This window comes from Equus quagga, chromosome 14 (genome assembly GCF_021613505.1).
Source record: "Equus quagga isolate Etosha38 chromosome 14, UCLA_HA_Equagga_1.0, whole genome shotgun sequence".
NCBI classification, from domain to species: Eukaryota; Metazoa; Chordata; class Mammalia; order Perissodactyla; family Equidae; genus Equus; species Equus quagga.
Genome location: NC_060280.1, coordinates 12,216,317 through 12,243,851, shown reverse-complemented (window position 1 = coordinate 12,243,851; position 27,535 = coordinate 12,216,317). Strand labels below are relative to the sequence as shown.

General features: G+C 44.5%; 1 protein-coding gene across 3 annotated transcripts in view; it reads right to left on the bottom strand.

Moving 5' to 3' along the window:
* SERGEF (secretion regulating guanine nucleotide exchange factor) overlaps window positions 1-27,535 on the bottom strand; it is a 213,006-nt gene that overhangs the window by 51,036 nt on the left and 134,435 nt on the right. The gene's annotated exons all lie outside the window — the stretch shown is intronic.

Genomic DNA, 27,535 nt, shown 5'->3' with positions numbered 1-27,535 from the left:
TCAGCTTGCCAGTCCAACTTCCTCAGCCACTCCACAGGAGGAGTACACAAGGCCTTCTCAGCCACTACTCTCATCCTCACCTGGACACAAAGAGATGCTCTCAGACAACAAACCAGAACACTTGGCACAGGCATGCGGGTGGGACTCAGACTACCCAGCTGAGCCCCATTCAAAGTGAAGAAATGGCACTGATGCTGTTTCTGTTTAGGGAAGCTCTGCAAAAGAGAGGGGGCCTAGAGACCTGGGAGTCACAGCTGCAGAGGGAGCCCCTGATAAACCCACTCTCTGAACTCAACAACGTGCCTCCTTGATAAAAGTCAGCAGTCAGCATGCTGGAGATTCAGCACTCAGAGAAAGAGCAGTATCCTGCTTGGTTTCTTTATGATCACAAGAACAGCAATGTCAGATGGGTTCTGGTGATGTCACTTCCCAAAGAACACGGGGTTCTTTCTGACTTAGCATTGTGCCTGTCATATTGTAGATATATATTAATAGAAAATATTTTAGTTAAAAAATGAATAAAAGAACACACATTAAACATAAATATCTCACCCACAAATTTGGGAAAAAATACCTCAAACAACATGCACCAATATCTGAATTGTTTGCCCTGAAGAAGCCACCTCTCTCTCCAGACTTTGGACCCCCCTTAGGCTGAATTCTCTCATGGCACCCCTTTTCAGAAAAATGTGGCAAGGAAACAGAACAATGAGGAGAGAACCATGAGTCCTTGGATCAATGGGACTAAACAAGTTTGACCTCCAGAGCAGCTAGATCTGGGTCAGAGTGCCCCAAGGCATTCCAAGGCCACTGTGTCCTACCATTGCGGGCCCTCGGCATGAAACATTCACGCTTGGATGTCTAAAAGGTACCTCAAATGCAGTGTGTTCAAATTCAGATCAAGATCTTTCTACCCAAATCTGGTCTTCTGATCTTCTTCTGCCTTTTTTTAAGCTTAGAATGGCAGGGCCATAATCCACTTGTACATCCAGAAACCTGAGGTGCCCTTTATATCCTGTCTTTCCTCACACTTCCAAATTATCTCAAACCCTCCTCCCTGCCTCATCTCTGATGTCACTACTCTAGCCCTACCCAGCATGATTTCTTACTGGGACTAATGCAAAAGCTTTCTCTTGACCTGTTTCCCCGCAACCACTCTTGCATCCTCCAACCCATTCTCAAGACCACTGCCAAAAAGATCTCCTGTAAATACCAAACTGGTCACATCACTCTCCGCATGTGCCACACACACATCTATCAGCCTTTGCTCCAAATCCTTCAGTGGTCCCCATGCTCTTAGAATAAAGAGAAAGACAATCCTTAACAAGGCCCTGATCTCCCTCTCCAGCCTCTTCTCCTACCTCACATTCTTCGCCACTCTCTGCTCAAGTCATACTGACTCCCTCAGTTCTCTGAAAGAACTAAGTTGTCTCTCACCATGGGGGCCATATTGGTCCATATGCCTAGAAAGCTTTCCACCCCTTCGCCCACTGCCCTACCTCATAAACTCCTAATGACCCTCCAGATCTCAGTTGAGATGTCACTTCCTCAGCAAAGCTATTCCTCCTCAACTGAAGTAGGTCAGGACCCCTATTATATGCTTTCACAGAAACCTGTCCATCTCTCTCATAGCATTTACCCTAGTTTGTAATTCTACATGACCGGTGCAATTATTTTAACAGTGTCTGATTCCCTCATGAAATTGTAAGCTCCTTGAGGGCAAGGATCATGTCTCTTTTATCATCATTGTATCTCCAGCTTTTAGCATAGGCCTGACACAAAGCAGGTAGTCAATAAAAATCCACTAAATAAATAAATAAAATTCAGCTCTTCTCTGAGTTTATTCCAACCAATCACACCAGGTTCCTTTGTAACAGCATTCCTAAGGTTCTCCTGAACTTGTCTTAGGCTACTTGGAGCTGTTGATTTTTTGCCATCTCTCCTCATCCCACTAGTATCTACTGTAGTAGTATCTACTACAGTGGCCTACCTTCTATAGATCAAGAGATCATGGCATGTCATCATCATCATCACCCCAGTTACATTTATGAAGGATTTATTTACTATGTATTAGGCACTGTCAAGTACCATGCATGTTGGTATTCATGTACTCCTCACAGTACTACGAGGTATACATTACCAATCCTGTTTTGCTGACATGACTAAGAGAGGGTTGGCTAAAACACAGTGGGGCCAGGATTTGAACCTTGGTCTAACTCTAAAGTCTATGGTCTTAATTACAACCTGCTGCCTTGTAAAATGGGGCTAATAATGCCTCCTCACAGTGATGCCACGAAGATTCAGGCACAGCAGGCACTTGGTAAAGGGTGGCCGTTATCATTATTGTAGTGCTGGAGGCATTGTGGAGAGGGATAACCACTTACCATTTTGCCCAGAAGAGAGCTAATGTGGTTTCCTTTGTGGGACTGAAACAACTGGTCTCAATTTGAAGAAGACTTTTATAAGAAGCAACACGCTGTGGCAGTTCCAACACAGCGTATGTGAAGAGGGGATATGATATGCTAACAAAACCAGCCTGAAGATCTTTGGCCCTGGGAACCAACCATTCTGAATGAACTTAGGTTTCTCACTGCAACCCAGACATTGGGCCCACATGGGGAACCCAAACCTAGTCCCTAGAATTTCTTTTGCTACTTCTTTTTCTACTTCCCTGTAGCAGACTTATCAAGATACTGTACTGCATTTGGAGTCAGGAGATTCTAAGCCTGAATTCTGATGTGCTCAGGACTGAGCAGGAGGGATCCACCAAGGTACCTGGGCCTCAGGGTCCTGGAAAGCCAAGAGATGACAAAGGATCATATGTCATTCTCTGTGGCTGGCTTGGGAATGATCCATTCTTCTGTGTCTCCTTCCCTCCTTTTCCTGTTGCTCACCATTGGCCATGTAAAGAAAGAAAGTAGCTAAAGTATCCGAGTTCCTACAATATGTCAAGCACTTTTACCATGCATATTCTCATGTAGTAAATTAATCCTCACAGCAATCTTGAGCAACAGGTGCTATTATCCTTATTGTACAATCAAGGAAACTGCAGTTTAAAGAGATTAGATGACTTGGCAGAAATCACTACACAGTAAGAGGTGCAAATGAGATTCAAATCCATTTTGTTAGTTTCCAACGTCTGTGTTCTTTCCATTCTTCCTATCAGGAAAAATTACGGAAATTACTTGGATATGCATAAACGGTAGTGAAGCCATGAAAGCCCATTCGTCCCCTCCTTCCCTCCTTCTGCTTACTGAGCACTTGCCATGTGCCCAGCATTGCACCAGATGCCAGGCATACAGAGGTGGGCAAGATATGGCCCTTGCTCCTGAGAGGTTCACGGTCTACTGAGGGGAGTGTTCTAGGGGAAAAAGTATAAGAGAAAATCAGGAGCAAGAGAGAGAAGGCAGAGGATTCTAAAACATCAGAACCAGAGGGGTTCTTGGAACACAACTACTCAAAACATGGCAGCATCACCTGGAATCCCTTGGAGGATTACTAGAACTAAAGATTCCAACACTCAAATTTCCAACTCTACAGATCTGCAATGGGACCCAGGAATCTGTATGTTTAGCAATTATCCCAAGTGATTCAACAGAACTGATTCACAGGTCTGCTGAATAGAACCACCACTGACCCATCCCCTTCCCCTTGCAGGTATGAGAGCAAAGAGGCATACAGAGAACGTGAGTAGCCCAAGGAGACACAAGAGTCAATGCTCCAGGCTCAGGTTTCCAGCTCACAGCCAAGTGACTTGAAGTCCTTTTTCAAAAATTCAGAATGACTTATGTTTAAGCTTTATATATACATTTATAAGTCTACATATGACATATTTTACGTACATGGATTAGATGGTTCTTTAAGGACAATATGTGCCTACTGGAAAATTATTTTCTACAAAAGTACAGTGTGGAAAATAGATCAATTTAGGAGACTAAAATTATACATGGATACACAGAATGGATATAGGTTTTCATAATCGAGAACAGTATTCTCACCCTCTCCTACCTCTGATCACCTCCATCCTAGGGGATCACTAAAGGGCAGAAAATTTTATTATTAATTAAGGACAGTGCTTCAAGTTACCAGTTCCCAAACTGTGATGGAGAGAAGGGACAAGCAACAGAGAAATGGGCACTTTCCTAGTTGGCTACAGCCTTGCAACACCCACAGCATCTTCCTCCACCCAGAGTGGAGATGCTCTGGTCCCTGAATGATGAGCCTCCCACTGCTGACTTGTCTGCAGTGAACTCAATCCCCTTGCCTCCCTGGGACATCAGAAAGCTCCTCTTTTCCTCCCACCTTTAAATTCTTTCCACTGACTAAATGTAGGAGACAGGCAAAGGCCAGAGGTAGAAAGGCTCTGAGGATGAGTGGAGAAGGCCCTTCTGCAGGTCTTCTGTGAGCCCACACTGAGCAGCTGCTCATCAGCCACCTCCACTGGGTCCCCTTCTTTGTCACTTTCATGTGGTTTGCCTGTATCCGCTTGTTTGAGAACTCTGAGAGCAAACTCTACAAGCTCTGCTTCAATTTCTTCCTGTCCATCTTTTTGGCAGTCTGGGCATAATGAATTCCAATTCTATTGACCTTCTGAGGCTCAGCTACCAGAGCTACTCCTTCCTCTTCCACCTGCAGGCCACAGGCTCCGAGGCTGGTAACAGAGCCCAGAAGCAGTGGTTGGGGGGTAGGTGGCGGAGACTCAGGAAGGCTCAGTTTTAAAGAAGCTAACTGGAGAAAAGGTTCCAATGAGGGCTGACCAGCACTCCCAGTGAGGCGAAGACTGGAGGTGAGACCTGGGCTCAGCTGACCGGCCTCCCCATCCTGGCTCTATCACTCACATACTGGGCAAGTCACATCCTTCTCTTAGCCTCATTTTCCTATCTGTAAGTGAAGAAGTTGAATTAGCTTACATCCATGGTTCCCATCTAGTTTCTACAATTCTAGATTTCCATTTTTTTTCTCTTTGGCATCGGATATAAATGACTAAGATTGACATTATGACTCAACGATAAATGTTTATAACACAGAATCATAGATTCTGAAATCTTAAGAGCTGGAACAGATCGACCAATCCAGTTCTCTTTTTCCTACCCGTTTAAAGATATGGAAATTAAGGCCCAGGGAGGGACTGTAAGTTCAGTGAGGGCAGGAACTATCTGTCTTGCTCTCCATGGCATGCTTGGCACATTTTCAAGAATGTTTATTGAACGAATGAATAAACAAATAACCTCCCTCCAAGACCATGCAGCCTGGGGCAGGGGAAATAACCTCACTCCTTGCCTGGAGGAAGGGAGCAGGATAAGGCAGAAGCCTCAGGTTGCTTCTGGCCCTTGGAGGTATGGTGCTCTCCAGCTGGAGAGCCAGAACAGAGCCAGGGACAAATTCTCAAGGCTGGTGGTGCCAGCGGCAGTTGGCCACAAAGTGGGCTTCTGCTGGAGTACTCCGTGCTGTGCATAATGAATCACGATATGTCAATTACTGCATTCTGTTAACAAGCTCGTGTCCACCTGTGCATTGCCAATGAGCACCCTGCAATTTGCCACAGATATGCAGGTTAATATGTGGCAGAGCAAGTGGGGCAGAGGATTTTAAGACACTCCAGGTCCAGGGAAATCACGTGGTTGGTTTGTTTTTGGCAACTACTGGCCGCTGTGATTGGGCAGCAGTATGCAGGGATGTACTTTCTCCTCTCTGGGGAAGAGGTTTGTGTCCTGGCTACTCTTTCCTATCCTGGAAGGAGTAGGTTGTCTGACTCAGGTAAGTCCAGCTGGAAAAAGCAATCTCTGTACTATTTTCTCTGAAGTACAAAACAAAAGGGGCAGAAGTAGAGTGATAAGTAAAAAATTGCCTCCAGCATGGTTTGATGGACTGGTCATTAGCTCTTTAGTCTCACACAGGATTCAAAATCTGCCTCCACTATACATAGCTGTGTGATCTTGAGAGAGTCTCTTAATTTCTCCATAACTCAGTTTCCACAACTGCAAAATGGGGATAATAATACCTACTTTGCAGAGGTATTTGCAAGATTAAATGAGATAATGCATATCAAACTCAGAATAGCAGCTGGCAAGCAGCGGGTGTACAATATATGAGCTTCCTACCACGTTTGGGATGTTTTCTGAATGGATTCTAATGTCTTGAGGAAAATTGGGTCCAGGACCCTAGGCAAACCCAGACAAGAACCTGTGTGTCTCACACGTGTGTGTGTCTCCCTCAGTGGCTCCCCAGTGACAACGACAACTGCAGGAATGTGAGGATGTCAGATCTGCCTTCTTCACCTCATACTGCTGCGTGAGAGGCGCGCAAGCCTCCTGGTGAGAGGGGAGGCTGCTCATTGCTCAGGCAGCACCGCTGCAGCCCCTGACCTACTTTCTTACTAAAAATAGCCCCTCTTAGGTCACTGCCGCAAATTGAATTCTGCTGCTTCACTGCACCCTGTAAGCAGGTGGGTGGGCGTCAGAGCACATTTGGTGAGCAGGAGCCTCCGCTTCCGCGGCGCATGGCTGCCCATCAAGCATGCTGATCCCACACGTTTGCACAGAGGGCAGAGGGCTCCAGTGCCCACCCACCCCACCAGGCACGTCTGAACACAGCAGGCCTCACCTGGCCCTGCTTGGATGCCTTTGGTGAGTGGGGTGGGCAGGGAAGGGACAGTAAGGGAGGTTCTAGTTTCCAGGCTTTGAAGTCTGACAGAACTGAATTAAAATACGAGCTCCACTGTATTCTTGTTATTTAACCTTGGGCGAGACACTTAACTTTTCTTTGCCTCAGTTTCTTCATCTATAAAATGGAGATAAGAAAACTGACCTTAAGGTATCATACAGATAAAAAATGCTGCATGTAAAGCAGTCCTTGGCACAGAATAGGTGCTCAGTAATGAAGCTATCACAATTATTCTCCCTTGTCTAGCCTGTGGCTCACAACTTCCTCATGCTGAAGCCTCTCACTGCAGGGGTGGCCAGGGCCAGGAGACCACTCCGAGAACTAGAAAGATTTAAGGTGAAAGTGCTTGAGAGGAACTTAGGTCAAGGGTTCCCACAGATGGCTAAACATCACAACAACCAAGGTGGCTCGTTAACAGTACTGATTCCAGGTCCTTGAGTTAGACCAGTCATCTCCTTAAAAATAAATGGATAAATGAATTACTGTTTTCTTCCATTATAAGCACCATGCATGGTCATTGTAAAATGCATTATAATATGCAGAAAACCTGGAAAAGCAAAAAGTAAAATATGAAAAACAATTCAATCAACATGTATTGAGTGCCCATTAAATGCCAGGCCCTCTGCTAAGAACTTGGGATTTGGCGACAACGCAGTTCTGACCATCAAGGGGTGTCCAATCCATGTACAGAGACAGAAAGAGACATAGAAGACTAACACAATGTACAGGTGTTAGAGCCCCCCTCACAAAACATACAGGAACTGAGACGAAGGAGCAATCGACTCCTTCTAGGAAGTTAGGGAAATGTAAAGGTGGACCGGAAGGAGACTAGATGTTCACCTGCTGGACAAGTGAGGGAAGGGCACTCCAGGAGGAGTGAATGACACATACAAACGCATACAAGGGAGCAAGGTGTCTGTTAGGAACATGTCCTAAGGTCACCAGCATGACGTCACCACAACGGTAGCCCAAGGAAGCTAGTGTGAACGGCTGGGGTCAGGTCATGAAGGATCCAGAATGACATCAACAATGTTGCCTACATTGGGAAGTATGATTTTTCCCAGTATTTTTTTATTATGCCTCTTTGTTTTCATTTTTACATGACCAAGGCTGTTACTCTTAGTAAATACTGCAAATTAGTCAAGCAGATGGACCATAATTTATGTAATCCCAATTGTTGGACATTTACGCAGCTTCTAATTTTATTAAATTATAAAAACACTATGATAAACATCTTTAGCCATAAAGCTTTTTCCATATACGATCTTTCCTCAGGAGACAATTTCAGGTTACGAATTAATAAACGAAAGTGACTGGACATCTTCAAGGCTCTTGATAAACAGCTCCAGTGGATTTTCCAAAAGTGGCCTGTTTTATAAATGAGGAGGTAAGGCCCAAGGAGGTTCCATGTCTTGTCCAAGTCACACTACTGAATAGGGGTGGAACCAAGAGCAACATCCGAGCCTCCGAAGTCCTAGTCTAGGGCTCTTTCTTCTACATCACATGGCCTTCCTACAGAGCAAGGCTAAATGCACATCTATTCAGTCACTGCCTCTCGGCACTTCCAACTAAGGATGTCAGGTTAGTAATGTACATGGCAGGAGATGGGGGCAACACGTACATGTTTACATGCCACCGTGAAGTTAAACAGGTGAGTCTGTTTTTCCAACCTTATCATGTATGCTCCCGTCCAGGGATGCATCCTCTTCCCGCCAAGTTGAGTAGATCTCACACCGTCACACCTCCACACCTTTGATCCCACATGAAATGTCTCCCATTCTCCTGCTCAACTTCTATGCATATTTTTAAAAAGACAGACCTACACGATCCATAAAGCATTTCCAGACTGTGGGAATTCACTATCAATAACATCTACATATGATACTTATTTTATTTCTTTGCAGTACCTTTTGTATTGATGTAAAATTTTTTAAGTTTACCTACAGAATAAAAGTCTATCTCAGGCCTTTGTTGTTAGAAAGAGATAAAACAACCCCCCCTCCACCCCCCAAAGCTAATGAGAATATATTTACTTCAAAAAGGCAGTTCTAGAGTTTGATGGGCTCAAGACAGGCGAGCCCAATCCTCTGTACCTTCCATATCACAGTCGCGGACATTTGGGTAGACTGGGAAGAGCACTACACTGGGAGACAGAATAATAATAGTTTCCTGTGCTGAGGACCTACTCTGACCAGGCACAATGCTAGTTGCTTTACATACATTACTTAGAATAACCTTAAAACAATCCCGGAGGGGAAACATTATTCTCCCCATTTTATAGATGAGCAATGTTGGGAGCAGAGAGACTGAGTAACTCGCTCAACACCATTAGTAAGCATGAAAATCAAGATTTAAACCTAGGTACGTCTGACTCAAAAACCTGTTTTTTTTTCTGCTTTATTACACTATCTACAATGTCATTTCAGTTACAGCTCTGCTACATCAAGCTATATGATGCCCAAGAAGGCATTCACACTCTCTGAGTCCTAGCTTTCTCACCTGTGAGATGGGGATAATTATCTCCACCCAATTATCTGTGAGATGGAAGATAATTATCTGCTCCTCACTCCCACCACACACACACACAGGGCTGTTGCCATGATTAAGGGACACAATGAGCATAAAAGATCCAGCAAACAGACATACAGATTGTTATTAGAGTCCTGAACATCACAACTAGTCATTCTGATGATGACTGGAGACCCTGCCAAGATCCTCTGTCATTTAGGAAGGATTTGATTATGCTAACTAGACAGCCTGTTCCAGCATTAGAAAGTGAATGGCTGCAATGCCTTTCATAATGACCCTCAACAAGACCTGAAACCAAGAGGTTGAAACTCTGAGAAAATCCATTAACCAAAACACTGCATTCCTGGAGCACTCGGGAAGCATGGTTTCCAGGACACCTTCTTGCTCCATCATTTATACGTCCTGCTCCATCAATTATATGTATTATTTGTACACAAACATGTGTTGAGTGTGCACACATATCTTTCACCAGCAGCCCATTTCTAGAAAGCAGGATTCAGACGAAGGGAGGCTGGGCTCAGACTCCACTACCAGGAGGCCAGCTGTAAATGCGTTTGGGGCATTTACTCCAGTTTTCCAGAGGCTTCTGGTAAAATGTTAGGAGACCTGGCTTACAGTTCAGATAGTTCTGCTGCTTACTAGTTGTACAACCTTGGGCAAGATCCTCCACCTCTCAGACTCAGTTTCCTTTTACATAAAATAGGGACAAGGCCAATCTCAGACAAACAAGTTACCCTCCCTGGGCTGCTGTCTCCTCTGCTGTAAAACAGAGGCTGCAGTTATGATGCATTACTGCTTCCTGTGGGGCGGGCCCTGTGCTGAGGCTCTACACTCTCCTTTCACTCGTCCTCACAGCCCTGGGAGATGGCACTATTATCTCCAGCTGACAGATGCAGAAATCCTACACTCACAGGAGCTCAGTAATTTGCCCCAGGTCACACAGAGTTAGGATTCCAACTCTGGTCTCTTTGATTTGAAACCCTGTGCTCTTAACCACTAACACATACTCCTGTCTGGCAGAGAGCTGCTGCAAGCAAGACAAGCAAGACCATTTATTATTAGGTGCCTTCTGAGTGCCAGCAGTCTGCCTCCCCTCTCCACCCTGTGAGTCCAGTGGGCTCTCCAGAGCTCCAGGGCTGTGCGGCCCCATGGGCAGGTGTGCACCTTGAGAACAGAGAGGAGAGACAGGACCTGCTGGAAAAATATTTACTGTTGTGCTCCCCAAATTCATGAAGTCAACCACATGTGAACATGGGCAGGGGTGGTGGATGAAATTCCTCCAAAGGTTTAAAAGTTGGAGGGTTGAAGGCCAGGCTGGCAGTGAGAGAACCCTGCTGACGACTAGAGTATATCACTCAGGTTGAAGCATTATCACAACTTCCTCGAAGCTGATGGGACATAAAGTGACTGTGTGGGACACCAATGAGGAAGAAGATGTGATGCAGGAGCACGCACCTTCAGAGAAGCTAGACAATCCCGTCCCCACTGGAGCCCCCACTGCTTACACGGAAAGGATGAAGGGACACACAAGGAAGACACCATATTTTTAAACCTTAGGCTGGACTGCACTAAAAATAGGACATGATTCAAACATCTAGGACTGAGTCCTCTGCCTCGCACTCCAGAAACCAGATTGTTTCACCCCTCACTAATCTAACTCCCCAAGGTGCTCGTTCTCATGCAGAAGGAAGAATTACCAGGAGTCTAATGAGCAGTTGGTGCCATGCAGGGCCCTTTACACACACGATCTCATCTGAGCGGTACAACAACTCTGTGAGGCAGGTACTAGCACCTCCATTTTACAGAGGAGGAAACTGAGGCCCAGTTAGGCAAGAGGACTTGCCCAAGGTCACTCACTTAGTAAGTGGCAATGCTAGGAATGGAACCCAGTTCCCTGCTACATTTCAAAGTAAGAAGCTGAGCTTCATTTTAAGCTTAGTGAGTGACGAAAGCAACACTGCCATCCAATTTACCTTCTGGCTCTGGGAAGGACTCAGGAGGCAGCCATTTGAATGATTCTCACCTGTGACTGACAAGAAGTCTTCTCTGGGTTAGAACTTCAGCATCTCCTAAATCTGCTACACCACCCCACCCCCCAGCTGCTTCAGGGAGGGGAATAGTTATGTAATAATTTCAGTGGCCTCCTGCTTTAAGGCATGATTATCAGAGACTTTTAAGAGATAAAAATGCCGTGAATCATAATAAAGGACAAGAGGAGCCAGGACTGGGGAAGATAACAGGAGAGAGAATGCTCTGAAAAGCAGTACAGTAGGCACAGGTGCTATAGAATAACTCCCAAAGTTTACAAAAATGCTTCCCTACCAATTTATTCATCTGATCCTCATAACACCCTTGGAGGTACATGTTAGTATCTCCATTTTATAGATGATGAAAGTGTGGTTCCAAAAGGTTAAGGTTCAAGGTCAGACAGAGGCTGGGATAAGAACCTAAGTCTCCTAATTCCCATCTGGTGCTTCCTCTAACTCACCCACCCCTCAAAGTTGTGAAGACAGAAATCTGCAAGAACTGTAGGAGAAAGAACTCTGTGGTCTTGCTCTCCTGAATGACAGGACCAGGAGGGGAAAGCGGCTGTGTCAGTATCAGAGGGAGGTAGCACAGAGTCTGGAACTCTGGGCTTGGGAATCAGAACATTTTTTCAAATCTCACCTTAGACATCTACTGATTGGGTGACCCTGGATGAACGTCACGTCATCTCTCTGCCTTGATTTTCTCTCCTATAAAACGTGGATAATAATAGTACCTATCTTATATGGTTGTTGTGACAATTAAATAGAAAGAAACAGGCCATACATGCCTAGTACCCAGTACCAAGGCAAACAGTAAGTTGACGCTGTTTTCATCACTATCATCATGAAGGCTCCCTGCACTCTGCGTGGCACACAGAAGGTGCTCAATGAATGTTCACTCCCTCCCCTTCCCCATGCTCCCACACCTCCCAGAGCACAAAACCCCCATCCAGCATCTGCAGATCTGTTGAGAGGAGGTCCAGGGTTGGAAATTGGGAGAGCAGAGGGTGCTTCTTCCCAGGCAGCCTGACTGTGCTGGCCTTGTTTTCTGGGACAGTGAGCTGCTACATGAAGTCATTAATCATTCTTTGTGCCGTGTGCTTTCAGGTCACTCCCAAGAAATTAGCAACTCCATCCTGGATTTTCCTCAAGGAGACAGAGCCTTCACAAGCATGGGCTCCTACTGAGGGCCTAACCCTTGCCAAAGGCTTCTTGACATCTAGGGAGAAAGTCTTGCAGGGTTGGCAGGTCCCTGCAAAAGATGGCTAGGAAAGCAGCCTCTGCCCTGGGCCCAACTACTGCAGCAGCGGGAGTAATCACAGATGAGTCATACTGATGTAGCATCAAAGGCATCCCCACAACGCGCGCTATACAGGGCCACTTAGTGGAAACACTATCCATATATATGAAGAAAAAACTACTAAGTAGATCTACTTCACTAACCTTTCTCTCCTTTCTCTACAGAAACAGCTCCCTGACCTCTCTAAATAGCAAAAAGTCTTCATTCCAATCTCCTACCAGATAGTTCTATTTGGATGTTCCACAGGCATCTCACACTCGGTTATGTTCAAAAATAAATGCATCACCTTGCCTAAAACCCACTCTTTCCTCTCTCCGTGTATTCCCCTTCTCAGTCAGTGATGACACATCTACCCAGTCTACCAAGCAGAGAATGGGGTGACATCCCTGATCGTGCCCATTCTTCTTTCCTTCTCCACCCTGTTCATAATAGGTCACTTAATCCTGACAAGCTGAGCTGGTCTTTCAAACCGCTTCTTTCCATCTCAGCTGTCAGTACTTAATTCAGGCCCTCAGCTCCCTTCCCCTAAGGTAATCCTCTGGTTTCTCTACTTGTCTCTCTGCTTCCAGACTCTCTCTTTTAGCTCAGCCTCCCTCCTGTCCCCAGAATGATTTTCTTAAATACAAGTTGGACCATGTGATGGTCAGTTTTATGTGTCAATTTGTACCCAGTTATTCAATCAAACACTAATCTAAGTGTTGCTGTGAAGGTATTTTGTAGATGTGATTAACATCTATAATCAGTTGTCTTTATGTAAAAGGGACTACTTTGGATAAACTGGGTAGGCCTGGTCCAGTCAGCTAAAAGGCCTTAAGAATAAAACTGGTGTTTCCCCGAGGAAGTAGTTCTGCGTGTTGACTGTAGTGTAGGCCTGCCCTTCCTAAAGATTTGCCCTATGGATTTCACACTTGCCTAGCCATCCTCCACAAGTCATGTAAGCTGATTCTTTGCATTAAATCTCCTAACACATGTCTTCTACTGGTTCTGTTTCTCTGGTTGAACCTGGGCTGATATACCCTGTCTCTGAAACAAAATTCTTATTTTGATAGAACCTATTGGACTGTAAAAATTGAAAGCTGGCTCATTCCAAGTTTTGGCAAGGATGTGGAGCTACAGAAATTTTCTATACTGCTGGTGAGATGTATGGGGTGTTAAGCTAGGTCCTTTATATATACTATCCCATTTAATTGTCCTAATTTTGAGATTCTCATTCTCTTTATCCACATAGGGAAACTGAGGCTCAGGGGGGCTGTAATTCACTCAAAGTAACATAGCTAGAAAATGGCAGAGCTGAGATTTGAAAGCTAGTCAGGTGTCTTTCACAGATTTAGTGTCCCCCAAAATTCACATCAAATTCATTTGAGAATTATAATAAAACTATTTATTAAAACTACGATAGAGGCCAGCCTGGTGGCGCAGCGGTTAAGTGCGCACCTTCCCCTTCAGCGGCCCGGGGTTCGCCGGTTTGGATCCTGGGTGCGGACACGGCACCACTTGGCATGCCATGCTGTGGTAGGCGTCCCACATATAAAGTAGAAGAAGATGGGCACGGATGTTAGCTCAAGGCCAGCCTTCCTCAGCAAAAAGAGGAGGATTGGCAACAGTTAGCTCAGGGCTACTCTTCCTGGGAAAAAAAAAAAAACCCTACAATGTTCTGTCTTGCTTTTTATGCTAAATTATTACCTTTCTTTTCTAACCATACTTATACTTTTTACAACATCAGGTAGTCTCTATAAAGCAAGGTGAGGGGGACCAGATTATTATCTATTTTTGCAGAAGCACAGTTAGAGCCCTTGGAGGGCAAGCAAATTACTTAAAGTCACAAAAAGACAAGATTAAGAGAAGCATCTGAACAGTCTAAAGGGCCTGATTAAAAAGACCTCTTTCCTCGGATGGGCAGGCCCAGATTTGGAAGGTGTCACAGTTTCAAATACCTCTTTCTGAGAACACATGGCTTGAAGCAAAAGGCTCTGGGCTGAGTGGCAGGAGATCTGCCTTCTCAGGTGGCCTGGGCTTCTCCTCTGGCTGGCTCACAACTGGAACCCATCACTGCTGCTTTCAAGACTTGGCTATTTCGTTCGTAGATGAGGAATGGGGATAGATGGCCTTTGAGGTCCTTTCTAGCTCCAACCCACTTCAGTTCTATAAACTCAACATTCCCAAGTACACTTGCACTTTGCGGGCTCTCTCTGGAGTGGACAAAGGTTATTCTCAGTGTGGGCACACAGGTGTGGAGCTGTAACCCGAGACACTCAGAACTACATCCCATCCCTACCCACAAACTTCCTCACTAGACCCCTTTACTTTTTGCCTTCAGGACCGCCCCACTGTCTGCCCCACTGACAGCTGAAGGCAACATAAGCAACGAGCTCATCCTCCCCGCCACTGCCAACATCTCTGCTGCCATGGCTGGCTCACCTGTGCGCCAGCCTCACTAGTGCAGACTGACCAGAAATCATCTAGTCAGTCAACACCTAAGACTTAGAATGTCTATCATTAGGTCCACTTTTACATTTATGCCCAATTAAATGTTACTTTGTTGACTTCAACCCACAGTTCCACCCGTGTTTAGATCCTGACTTTGTCATCCTTTGTGTACATAAACCCTCTCAGTTTTCTGATATCACAGAAAGTGGAACACTCTCCTTCCATGCCTTCATGAGGACAGGCTGAGGCAGCCACAAGAGATCCCTTTGCAGCTGTTATCAATCTATTACCGAATAATTTGGGACAATATCACTCACTAATTATGAATCCACCAGTTTGGATATCCAGCCCCTTACACTGTAGAGTACCCAGGACAATGCTCTTTTCCTTAAGCAAGTCATTTAACCTCTCTGTGCCTCAGTTTCTCCACCCATGAAACAGACATAATAACAGTACCTACCTTATGGTTGATGTAAAAAATCAATTAATAATGCATATAAAATGTGTAAAACAACACACTGTCCATGGCAAGGACCAATAATGTCAGCTATTACTGTTATTATGGTTAGTAAATACCTGAGAGTCGATAAGCTATTGTAATGGCTTCCTGGGCCCTTATTTCCCCTTACCTTCCCCCAAAAGCTGAGTTATTGAAGTCTTTACCTTTTTTTTTCCTTTTCTTTGCTGAGGAAGATTAGTCCTGAGCTAACATCTGTGCCAATCTTCCTCCACTTTATACATGGTTTGCTGCCACAGCATGGCTGACGAGTGGTGTAGGTCCGTGCCCAGGATCTGAACCCATAAACCTGGGCCTCCGAAGCAGAGTACACCAGACTCAACCACTAAGCCATGGGGTCAGCCCATACCTTTTTCTTTAACTACAATTGAATTCATATAGCAACCCCTGGGGGAGTCTCAAAAATTAGGAAATAAAAGGAAATAGGTCTAAATTTCTGTATGATACCAAGCTGCATGTGCTAAAAACCTGTGAGGTGATGCAGCAGAGGGCAATGGAGGATAGGATCTGTCCAGTGTGGATGAGGAGCAGAAACCACCCAGGAGAGAGCCGAGTCAAGGGCTCCTGATGCTGTGGCGGCCAGGTCACAGTGATGAGCGTGGGCGCCTCTGGAGCTCACCTCAACAGTTGCTGATGGTCTGTCTCCAAAGAGGTGTGGTGGTGCCAGCTGGAGTCAGGACATGGGCGCTGTCACTTGGGTTCAGCCCTGACTTACTGTGTGACTTTGGGCAAACCACTTCCCCACTTAGGCCCTCATTTCCTCGTCTGTATGGTATCAGGCCATTTCTGAAGTCCCCTCCACCTTTAAAGTCTGTGGTTCTGTCACCCATGCCTCTTCTTAGCTCACATCAGCTAAGATTCTGCTCCCTCTGGCAGAAAGGCGGACCCCTCCCACAGAAGCCCGTAAACCTTTGGCCATCCTCTCCATTTGGCAAAATTAAATTTTTAAAAAGCATCTGTCCAAGATTCCCTATCATTTTACTTTTTTTTGTTGTTGTTTTTGCCTTCTTGCTATCTGATGCCATTTGTTGAAAAATTTTGCAAGTCAGTTCCACATTGATCACAGTAACTTCTCTTTGTATGCAGAATTTATCTAAGACACGCTACCTGAATAAAACGAACAGACCAACAAAACTCCCACAACCTGCTAGCACAAGGCCACAGTGCCAAGGCTCCAGCTCTGGGTGGGTTACCTTCCACTCACTGCCAGCCTGCCTTGCAGTCTTAGGGCCATTTGGGACCCCTTCCTGTACCCTCTACAGCTGTGGGCTACCAGGCCAGCTGGGAACTTCTCACCCCTCAGGGCAGAGCGAGCCCAGGTATTTCTCTCGACTCCCTTCCAAAGCCCCTTAAACTGACTGGAAGGAAGTAGAGAAGGTGTACATCCACCATGAAAGGGAGAATGGAAGGGGAGACAACAGCAGACAAGACAGCTCAAGACACTGCAGACGAAGAAGGTAACTTCAGATGGAGGGTGTAACTGACTTCACAGAATGGAGGAAGCTGTAGCCCAGTGCCAGCTCAGGGGACAGTGAAAAGGGAACCCACGTTTCCTGAAGGGCCCTGGAAAGCCTCAGGACTGAGAGGCACCAAGTGCCTTTGAAAGTGGGGTAAGGATAGGGCTGAAATCAGAGTGACTGGCTGAAAGCATATCTATGGGACAGTTAGATGCTCATACTCTCTCCAACACACATAACCAAGCAACCTACCTCCTGCCATCCCAAAAGGAGCACTAGACATTTGTTCTCTGGAGAAACTGACCCAAGGAGGCCCTGGACCCAGGAAAAAGCAGCCCCACAGGAAGGTGGCAGTGAGGATAAGGATGAAACAAATGGTTTAAGTGAGATCTGTATACCAAATGATAGGGCCCCAAGCCTCCTTCCTCCATCCTGTTCCAGAAAGTCAACAGCCAGGCATATGCACTCCAAGGCAGGAGATTAGAAAAAAAGTCCAGAAATACTGATCTCCGGAGGATTACCAACGAAAAATCTTCTCTCATTCCTTAGATCAACATTTTACAAGAAAGCCCACCCATCAATGAGGCTTCTCCACGCACACAGAGTCTCACTTAGCGTCTTACTTTTCAATATGAACAGACAGCCAAAGATCACCAGATCTCTCGAGAGGAAAACCTGTGTAACAGTCAGGGTCTCAGCAGAAGACAGATGCACCTCAGAGCGAGCAGCAGGGAAGAGTTCAACAAAGGGACCATTCATAGAGGCATGGACAATGTTTAAGGAAACCAATAAGGGATAGTTTAGAACCCTAGGGCTACCAGGTAAACCTAGAGCTTCACCACCTCTAAGTGTGTAGAGGAAAGGGAAGGGAGCAGTTACCAGAAGCAGAGAGGGTGGAGTTATGGAAAGGGATGCCAGACTGGAGCTGTGGTAATAAATACTCTGACCTCACTCTTTTCCAGTCCTCAGATCTCCTGCTATGCCTCTCACTGGCTGAATCTAACCGGAAGCCAGAGGGCAAGGGAGCCTCCTGATGCAGGCCACAGAGGTCAGCCTCCTGGGGGCACACAACAGGGTAGAAAAGAGTGGAGACCACATCTGGAGGACAAACGAGAAACATCCGGCACAGTCTCCAACATGTGAGACAGAGCCCAAGCCAAGAATCAGAAAGGAAAAGTGAAATAGAGACAAGGCAGAGAGCAAAAGAAAACATGTTTAAAACTCTACAATAATATCCATTGAAAAATGATAAATGATAAGGCAATATGAACAATAGGAAATTATTTTTTTAAAAAGGATTAAGGAATAAGAAAGAACCCTTGGAAATTAAAAACAATAGCTTAAATAACAATTTCAGTAGAAAGGCCAGAAGATCAAGTCAAGGAAATTTCCCAAAAAGTAATCAAAAAGTAAAAACATGCCCAAGAGGAAAGAAAGCTAAGGGAATTAGAAGATCAGTTCAGGAGTTCAATATACATCTAATAGAAGCCCCAGAAAGTGAGACTAGAGAAAAGGAAAAAATTATCAAAGAAATATTTCAAGAAAAATTTCCCAGAACTGAAGGTCATAAATCCCAGATTGAGAGGGCTCACTAAGTATCAGGACAATGAACAAAAGAAGACCCACACCAAGGCACATCTTCATAAGATTTCAAAACACTGAAGACAAAGAGAAGCTCCTAAAAGTTTCAAAGAGGGAGGAAACCCTGGTCACATACAAAGGAACAGGAATTAGAAAAAACAGCAGACTTCTCAATAGTAACACTAGAACCTAGAGGACAGTGGAAAAATGCCTCCAAAAGTCAGAAGGAAAAGGATTTCCAACCTAGAATCCTACACACAGCTACACTAGCAATCAAGTGTGAAAAGAGTAAACATATTTTCAGAAATTCAAGGAATCAAAAAATTTATCTTCAGGGCCAGCCCCATGGCCAAGTGGTTAAGCTCGCACATTCCGCCTTCGGCGGCCCAGGGTTTCACTGGTTTGGATCCTGGGTGCGCACATGGCACTGCTCATCAGGCCACGTTGAGGCGGCGTCCCACATGCCACAACTAGGAGGACCCACAACTAAAAATATACAACTATGTACTGGGGGAATTGGGGGAGAAAAAGCAGGGGGAAAAAAAAGATTGGCAACAGTTGTTAGCTCAGGTGCCAATCCTTAAAAAAAAGAAAATTTATCTTCAATGACTCTTTCTTAGGAAGTTACTGAAACATGTTCTCCACCAAAATGAGAGACTAATGTAAAGGAGAAGAAAGACAGGGGGCAGGTGAAGCAGGTATTTGACACAGAAGAATGTAAGAACTCACTGGGTAACACTATGCAGGCCTAGGACAACCATTTCAGACGGGAAGAGCAGGGTGGGGCTCCAGAGGGAGTGGGTTTTCGCTAACAGAGTTGATGTATTTGACCATGTCCAAAAGAGTATCGAGAGATGTTTTATAGATGTTTTGGGGCCTTTCGGATGAATTAGTGACTAGAATATAGAAAATCAATCAAAGGGGAAAACGTCAGGCAATTTTAACTCCAGGAAAAGAAAAAGGTACAGCCCAAGAGCCATAGCATGACACCTTACTTGGCTCAGCAGTGAGAACAGCATCTACACTGGTCATAATGATAGACTAGTGATTTAACCATAGTTGGGGGGATGGAGGGAGAAGACATGGAGGTGGTGGCAGAAGATAATTAAATTTTTATGTACATTAAGAAATCAACAGATAAAATTTATTTCATTTAAAATTGATATTTTAAATAAGCATTTGATTTAGAAATATAGAGGTAAACATCTGAAAACGGTTCAAAATGGCTGGTTCTGGGAATGCGACCAGGGGGTGGGAAAAGGTGAGGCAGAAGCTGCCATTATTAAGCCTTTTATTATTTTTTTACTCTTTAATTATATACATAAACTATTCTGTAATAAACAAAGAAACTGCATGCTCCAGAGTCAGATAATATAGTTCAAATAAACACTGTAAATATTTCCACCAAATATTAGTCGTAAGATCTTAAGACAAGATGTTCAACATTTCTCACCTCATTTTTCTCACCTGTAAAACAGGGTTCTGTGTCCTAGAGTATGCAAACATATGTGAAATACATATGCAGAGAATGCAAGAGTGTATATAAGGGCTGAGTGGGATAACAGAGGTAAGAGCTTAGCCTGGCACATGCCACACCGTAAGTTCCCCGAGGAGGAAGGAGAGGTCATTAGCACTCCACTTGATGGTCAGATCACCCCGGCTCTGTTTCAGGAGTGAAGACTAGACCCTCTCTGCTCCAACACACACACCAGCCAGGCAATAAGCAAGGTGAGTGCAAGGGCCATTTCCCACGTCCTCTCACCCCATCCACAGGGCTAGCTTTGTACTGGATACACAGGAAGAGTATTTTCATTAATGCACGTCTGCGGCACTGACTTAATAGAGCGAGAGAGACGACAAAGAGGACCACATGGGAAGCAAACTAAAGCACCAGAAAGAGCACCCGAGTCAGAAACAGACATGCTGAGCACCTACGGTGTGCCAAGAGCTTTCCATAAACCACCTAATTCACTCCAACAACAAGCATTTACAGAAGCTATTATCTCAATCTTCAGAGATAAAAAACCCACAGTTAGAGAGGGTAGCAGCTTGCCCACGGTCACACAGATATTAAGCAGCAGAGCTGGAATTCGAACTCATAGCTTCCTAACTCCAAGGCCTCAGGCCCCTTACACTATATTATGCTGCTTGGTGCAAAGCAAGGAAGCTTTTTAAGATTCCGCTTCCTCATTTGTACAACAGGGATTGAACTGTCCCTGAGAACTTCAGAGGTACTTTGAGAGTGAGAGGAGATGGATGAGCTGAAGAGCCTTGTGCACTCTGAAGCCATGAGCACACACAAGAGGCTCCTGACATATGCACACATGCCACGTGAGGGCTGCACCAGGGAGCTTCCTGACCAAGTCAGCCTCTTGGCTGCCACAGGAAGAGGGAGGGACTGGCCTTGGGCTGGGCCTGGAATTACAACTAGGATGGGGCCGAGTCCAGACCAAGGAGTCTGATGGGCATTCTGGAGCCACAATGCCTAGTCAGAACGATCAGACTTTAGATCATGACATCCAGCATGACCAAAAGGTCAGTGGCATCGTCCTTGTCTCAAGTCGAAAAGCAGGAACATACTGAATTAATATCCTACAAAGCTACAAGATCCACCGCCATTCCTCCCAGATTCCTATGTTGAACGGCTGTCAGCTTCTGAAAACAGAGCAGATCAAGTCATTCCTCTGCTTTAAAACCTTTCCTGCTCCTTCTTACCCCACAGGATGAAATCCCAGGCCTCAGCCTGCCGCTCGAGGCCTTCCTCACCTGGTCGCACATATCCCTGCAGCCTTGTTTCCCACGGCTCTGTTTCTTTCCCAATCCTCTCTTTCCCCCCAATTTCCTAGGCCTTCTCCACGCTTTTGTTCATGTTGACCCCATTCCCTGGAATGTTTTTCTCTTCCTTCTCCTCATCCTTTAAGACCTACTTCAAAGATCACCTCTTCTGAGAAGGATTCCCTAATCCCACATTACAGTGAAGGCGTGAACTTACAGATGAACAAAATAGTCTCAGAAAGTGTTGAAGCTGGAAGAAACCTTGACATTATCTTTTACAATTCTCTGATTTTATCCATAAATAAAAGGAGGTTTAGAGAAGGAAAGTGGCCTGCCCAAGGTGACAGCAGCCAGTCTTGTACTTGGGTCCCTTGGCCCAGAGCTCTTTCTACTACACAATGCAGCCTCTTAACGAATGAATAAGCCCATGGACGGCCAATTGGGCAAACAGAACTTGCTGAAGCCCTGCCCAGTGAGAGCACTTTGGAATAAGCAGTCATAGCTATTCTGTATTGAAGGGCTTTAGGTGTCCCCAGCAGGAATAAGGGACTCCACCGAGGTAAGAGGCAGCAAGGGACAGCAGCCACTGGGTAGATGGTATTGAAGGCCACCAGCGCAAGCCAAGGCCTGTGGATGCTAAGGAGCAACACTGTGAGTCTAGGTTTCCCAGGGAGCTATCAGGGTGCTGCTCAGGCTCAGGAAGCTTGCTCCTGTCTAAGGAGGACAGAGCAGGCTCACGGGCATGACTGCTTGGCTACTGTTAAGGCTGCCTCAGTGTCACACGTGGTCCCCCAAGTGCTATGCTGAGGATAGACAATAAGATAGGGGCTGCCATGGCCCCTCCAGACAAGTACTATCAGTACTAACTCTGCTGTTGTCTGCCCTCCAATGCCCCCAAAGCCATGGGCATGCTATTAGCTTAGTTGATGCTGCTTGGTATGCTAATTACCCCGAAGTCTGACCTCTGCAGGGAGGGAGCATGATGAGGGGGATGACCTCAGAGTCAGCAGATGTTAGTCTGAATCCCAGGCTCCCCCTCTCTGAGTCTCCATTTTCCCATGTGGGGAACAGGGAGAGTTCTTATCTTTCTGCTTTCTGCCCTGCATGGTGATGACTAAATGAAATGATGCGTGTAAAATACTCAGAGTGGTACCCAACTCCTGTCAGTTCTCTTTTATTCTGTAAAAAGGCATTACCTTTTTTGTTGTTGTTGTTAAGGCTTTTATCTTCTTTTGTAATTGTCAACTTCTGAAGTATCTTCCAAAATAACCCATAATGGCTCTCCACTGTCTATACAGTGAAGTCAAACCCCCTCAGCCTGCCGCTGGAGACTTGGCCCAGCTGACCCTTACCGTCCTGCTGGTTGACCACTTGTCTGTCAACCACAATTCACACTTTGAAGGCCTCATTTCCTTCGCTCACGTTGATCTCTCAGCACACCATCCTCGTTACCCTTCCTCCACTCAGGAGCCACCTCTTTCAAGAGGATTTCCAAAGTTAGTTATTCCTTCCTCTTCACTCTTTCTTCTATTCCTATCACTCTCTGCTTTGTATTTATTCATTCGTTCATTCACTATTTATGAAGCACATATTATGTGCCAGGCTTAATTCATAGCCCTCTTTCCCAGTGAATGTGAGCCCAATGAAGTAACAACCATTTGCCGTATTCCTCCACAGCATTCAGAATGCTACATGTCAGCCTCCAGCAGATGAAGGGAGGGCATGAGGAAAATACTGTATGTAACATTCATTTAGTATTTAACAAACATGTGAAGCGCCTACTGCATGCAAGGCAAAGGCAGACGGTTTGGGTCTATTAAGATGTACACCGTCATCTGTGGACATGAGGACAGACCTGAGCGGTGCAGCAGACTTGAGAAACATTTCTCAGATGGGGGATGGGGATCCTAAGGCCCAGAGAGGGAGACTGACTGCTCAGGATCACAGGGAGAGTTAGGGGCAGACAGAGCTGGCAGTAGAGCTCAGCCCTTCCACTGTGGAAGGCTGCCTCTAGCTTACTCTCACTCTATATTTTTCACCTTAGTTCACCTTAGTTAAATTCACCTTTCCAAATGCCCCGAGCCTCCCGAGTATTTGTAAACAAGTGTAGTGGGTCACAACTGCAGTTTTTGCCACTGTAAGCAACCCTAAAAGGACCAGAGCATTGTGCTAGAACATGGTGGTCAATCTTGTGCCCAAAAGAGCTGGCATGAGAGAGACTAATTTAGAAAGTACGTGAGCCTCCTTGACACTCTGGCACCCTTACCCGTGGTCTCATATAGGATGATTCCTGTGGAGTGATATAAACATTCCTTCTTTAGGGATCACAGTGAAAAAATGCACCTTTATTGAAGGCTAAAAAGTGATGCGACATGAGGCTATGCCTTGAAAACAAATGACAGAAATGTGGTTTGAATGACAACTAACCATCTGTAGAAACATCTCTGTATTAACTGCGAAACATCTCTCCCAAATGCAAAAGGTCTTATCACATGTCTGATCTGGTAGAGAAGATATGGTGCCTTGAGTGGCCAGGGGTGATACTGGCAACGAATTTATCAGCTCTGGAGTTGAGCAAAGCAGGCCCTGCGACAGAGCACTGAGAACCAAGGGAGCTGAAAGAGGCTGCTCCACCTCAGCAGTCCTCCTCTGCTTGGGGAATTGCCCAGGAGACCACAATGACTTGGGAAGTCTCCTTGAGAACCAGCCACCAGCTCCTGTCTGAGCCGCACAAGCTGGACCCAAGTTCTAGCCCCTGCTCTGCCACTGATAAGCTGGGCAATCTTGAGTAAGTCACTGACTCTCTTGATGCCTTACAGCTGCCATGGTAGCAAGGGGACCGAGGATGCAGCCAAAGAAAGGGAATTCAATAAATAGTGTTGAGACAATTGGGTAGCCATCTGGAAAAATAATGAAGTTGAATTCCACCTGACATTGTACATCAGGATAAATTCCAAATGGATCAAAGATTTACATGTAAAAAATAAAGCCATAATAGTCCTAGAATAAAATATGAGGAAAGTCCTTTAGATCCTGGAGTGAGGAAGCCTTCTCTAACTCAAAATCCAGAAGCCATAAAGGAAAAGACTGATAAATTTCATCTACAGTGAAAGAAAAAGTTTCATGCAAAAACGGGACAAAATAAACAAAAACACCAAAACCAAAAAGAAAAGACAAAAAGGTGGGAAAATATATTTGCAATTCAAATCATAGACAAAGGTCTAATCTCCCTGATACGTAAAGAGCTCCTAGAAATTTATTAGAAAAGGCTCAACAATCTAATTGGAAAAAAGGGCAAAGGGTTTTGTGGTAGGCAGAATAATGGCATCCTTTATAAATGAGAATAAAGTCTTCATTCCTGGAGCCTGTGAACGTCATGTTACATGGCAAAGGAGAACTGAGGTAGCAGACGAAATTAAATTTGCTAATCGGCTGACCTTAAAATTTACCCAAGCGGGCTGAATGTAATCACAAGGATTCTTTTTTTTTTTTTTTTTTTAGATTTTTTTTTATTTTTTCCTTTTTCTCCCCAAAGCCCCCCGGTACATAGTTGTATATTCTTCGTTGTGGGTCCTTCTAGTTGTGGCATGTGGGACGCTGCCTCAGCGTGGTCTGATGAGCAGTGCCATGTCCGCGCCCAGGATTCGAACCAACGAAACACTGGGCCGCCTGCAGCGGAGCGCGCGAACTTAACCACTCGGCCACAGGGCCAGCCCCTAATCACAAGGATTCTTAAATGTGGAAGAGGGGGGCAGAAGATTCAGTGTCAGAGTGATATGATGTGAGAAAGTCTTGACCAGGCATCGCTGGTTTTGAAGACAGAAGGGGGCCGCAAATCAAGGAATGCAGGCAGCCTCTAGAAGCTGGAAAAGGCAAGAAAACAGACTTTCCCTATGGCCTCCAGAAAGGAATGCAGACTGCTCACACCCTGATTTTAGCTCAGTGAGACCTTCAAACTCTAAAATAATATCTTTGTGTTGTTTTAAGTCACTAATTTTGTGGTAATTCGTTACAACGGCAACGAAAAACTAATACCAGTATGGAAAAATGCTTCATAAAGAAGAAAATACTCTTGAACTGATGAAAAGATGCTCAACTTTCATTCATAATAACTAAAACTAGACGGAGATTAGAAAGGCCACAATAATCTTAAGGAAGAACAAAGCTGGAGGGCTTACAAAACCAGATTTGGGATTTATTATAAAGCTACAGTAATGAAGATGGTGTGGTTCTAGCAAGCAAATAAAAAAATAAACTAATGAAAGAGAAGAGAGTCCAAAAAAAGACTCACACACATATACAATCTCTTAATTTACAGAAACAAGCCTCTAAAATTCAATGGGGAAAGGAGGAACTTTTCAATAAACAGTTGTGGAGCAATGTTTGTTTGTTTTAACTAATTTGAGATGGATTTTAGGTCTAAATGTAAAAGGCAAAATAATAAAGTTTCAAGAACATACAGGAGAATATTTTCATGATCTTGTAGTAGGCAAAAATGTTTTAAATAGGGCACAAATACCTCAAACCATTAAAGAAAAGACTGAGAAGCTGGATTTCATTAAAATTAAGAATATGTATTCATCAAAAGATACCATTAAGAGAGGAAAAGAGCAAGCCACTGACTGGGAGAAGACGTTTGCAATACATACATCCAACAAAGGACCTGAATCCATAAGATAAAGGATGTCTACAAATCATTAGGAAAAACATAGATAAAACCCACTTTAAAACAATGGGCAAAGACAAAGTTTTTTGCATTTATGATTTTGCACTTGACAAACAAAGCTACCCACATGGCCTGTAAGCATATGAAAAGGTGACTGAAGTCACTGGTTATGAGGGAAATGCAAATTAAAATTACAGTGAGATTCCACACCATGCAGTCAGCAGAAAGGCCTAAATCAATAAGGCTGAAAATACCTGGCAAGGATGTGGCACAACTGGAACTCTTGTATATTGCTGATGGGATTAGTATAAATTAGTACAACTACTTTGGAAAACTGTTGAGCAGTATTTACTAATACTATACATAGGACCTAGAAATCCTACTCTTAGTTACACATCCAAGAAAAATAAATGTATATGTTCACCAAAAGGCATGTACAAGAATGTTCATAGCAGCTTTGTTCACAATCCTCAAACCGGAAACAACCCAAATGTTCAACAGTTAAATGGATAAGTTGTAGTATATTCATACAGTGGAATATTACTGATAATAAAAAAGAACCACTGCTACACACAAAATGGATGACTCTTACAGACACAAGGTATTGGACAAAAAAAAGCCAAACACAAAAGAGTACAACTGTATGATATTTACATGAAGTTCAAGCATAGGCAAAACTCATCTCTGGAGAGAGAAGTCAGAACCTCTGCGGGGGACGCGGCGGGGGGCGGGGTACTGACTGAGAAGGGGTTTGACGTAGGCTCTGGGGTGCCGAAAATGTTCTCTAGCTTTTGCTGGGTGTGGTTTCCTAGGTATACATACGGAAAAACTCATCAAATTGAACCCTTATGTTTGTGTACCTTCCTATATGTAGAGTAGTCCCCCTTATCCGTGCAGGATACGTTCCAAGCCCCCCAGTGGATGCCTGAAACCTTAGAGAGTACTGAACCCTACATGTACTATGTTTTTTTCCAAAAATACATACCTAGGATCAAGTTTAATTTATAAATTAGGCACAGTAAGAGATTAATAACTAAAAATAAAATAAAACAATTATAACAATACACTATAATAAAAGTTACTGTGGATCTTAGCAATCTCAGCATAAGATTTTTTTTCTTTCTTTATTAAGTTGAGAACTTTCACCTTTTCACTTAACAGAAGCATTTTATGGCTTCTCTTTGGGATATCCAAATTGCCAGCATCAATACTCTCGTGCTTTGGGACCATTATTAAGTAAAATAAGGGTGACCTGAACACAAGCACTGCGATACCATGACAGTTGATCTGATAACTGAGACAGCTACTAAGTGACTGACAGGCGGGTGGCATATATAGCGTGGATATACTGTACAAAGGGATGATTCACATCCCAGGCAGGACAGAGAGCATGGCACAAGATTTCATCCTGTTACTCAGAATGGCAAGCAATTTAAAACTTACAAATTGTCTATTTCTGGAATTTTCCATTCAATATTTTTGGAGCATGGTTTACTGTAGGTAACTGAAGCTGTGGAAAGCAAATCCACGGATAAGGAGAGACTAATATATATTGTACTTCAAATTTAAAAGTAAAACAAACAAAAACCACCC